Genomic DNA, 1446 nt, shown 5'->3' with positions numbered 1-1446 from the left:
CTTTCTTTCTTTCTTTCTTTCTTTCTTTCTTCTTTCTTCTTTCTATTTTGGTATCATTAATGTACAATTACTTAAACAACATTATGGTTACTAGACTCCCCCTATTATGAAGTCCCCCCCACATACTGCTACATTATGTGTACTAATCGTAATGCCCCTTTTTCCCCCTTATCCCTCTGTTCCCACTCATCCTACCCAGTCCCTTTCCCTATAGTAACTGGTAGTCCATTCTTGGGTTCTGTGAGTCTGCTGCTGTTTTGTTCCTCCAGTTTTTTCTTTGTCCTTGTACTCCACAGATGAGTGAAATAATTTGATACTTGTTTTTCTCCGCCTGGCTTATTTCACTGAGCATAATACCCTCTAGCTCCATCCATGTTGTTGCAAATGGTAGGATTTGTTTTCTTCTTATGGCTAAATAATATTCCATTGTGTATATGTACCACATCTTCTTTATCCATTCATCTACCGATGGACACTTAGGTTGCTTCCATTTCTTGGCTATTTTATAAAGTAGTGAATGAAGTTTCAACATCTGATTAGCTCATATTTTAAAAGAACATACAGATAAGATCAAGGAAGAGGTAAGCAGGCCAATATGGCCAAATATAAATACAAATTAGTGGTGTGAGTCTGTGCATGTACCACCTTGTGTTTGGCACCTGCTAGATGCTTTCTGAAAGATTTGTCAAGTTGCTTTAAGTATGGCTATGTTTGGGGAAAATATCAAAACCAAACATAGGAAATTCCTTACCTATGCTTAGACTTAGAAGAATAAAAAAGGACCCAGTACCCTCCCTGAAGTATTTGCTGTTAATATCAGTGGGTGACAAAATGGAGGGAACTTTTGTTTCCATCTTCTCTGAAGTGAAGCATATTCAAACTAGAAAAGTCAAAGAAACATGAGGATTTGAAAACCTAGAATGGATTAAACACCATTCCACTCTTTCAAATGAATCCAAGACATATTACATGCCAAGTCATTACAACAAAGAGATCACTTTGGTAATCTTTGACAAATATCATAATTTTCCAAAAATAGAGGAAAAATACAGCCTCAAACCTATATCATAACAAGTGTATATCAATCCCCAGTGATATTCTAGAGGGCTGTGTAGTTTGTTGACTATTTAGGACAGAAAAGACATTTACTAATAAAGTCATAATTCTCAAAAATATCAGAAATGCAGAATAATGAACATTCTTTTTTGATAGGCTTGATAGTTTAATCAAGATCCTGTAAGTTGGGCAGTTTTTTCCATGGTTACATTTCGGACAAGATGAGAGAAGTAAGCCCTGAAATACCAAGCAGTCAGGCAGATTCTTCACTTGCCAAATCACATTATCAGGTGTGGATGAGTGGATTGGTAACAGCTTGGTGGTCTCGTAGTGGGTTCTCATAGTTCTGGTTAACTTAGCCCTTTCCTACTCAACCTTTCTTTCTTCATT

The 1446-nt window shown here is 36.6% G+C and overlaps 1 protein-coding gene across 8 annotated transcripts in view; it reads left to right on the top strand.

Annotated features, from left to right (window-relative positions):
* The window catches only part of BANK1 (B cell scaffold protein with ankyrin repeats 1), a 328379-nt gene that overhangs the window by 204754 nt on the left and 122179 nt on the right, over positions 1 to 1446 (top strand). The window lies entirely within an intron of this gene.

This window comes from Manis javanica, chromosome 5, assembly GCF_040802235.1.
Source record: "Manis javanica isolate MJ-LG chromosome 5, MJ_LKY, whole genome shotgun sequence".
In the NCBI taxonomy this organism is placed as follows: domain Eukaryota; kingdom Metazoa; phylum Chordata; class Mammalia; order Pholidota; family Manidae; genus Manis; species Manis javanica.
The sequence above is the reverse complement of the archived record's forward strand: the minus strand, read 5'-3'. Positions and strand labels throughout refer to the sequence as shown.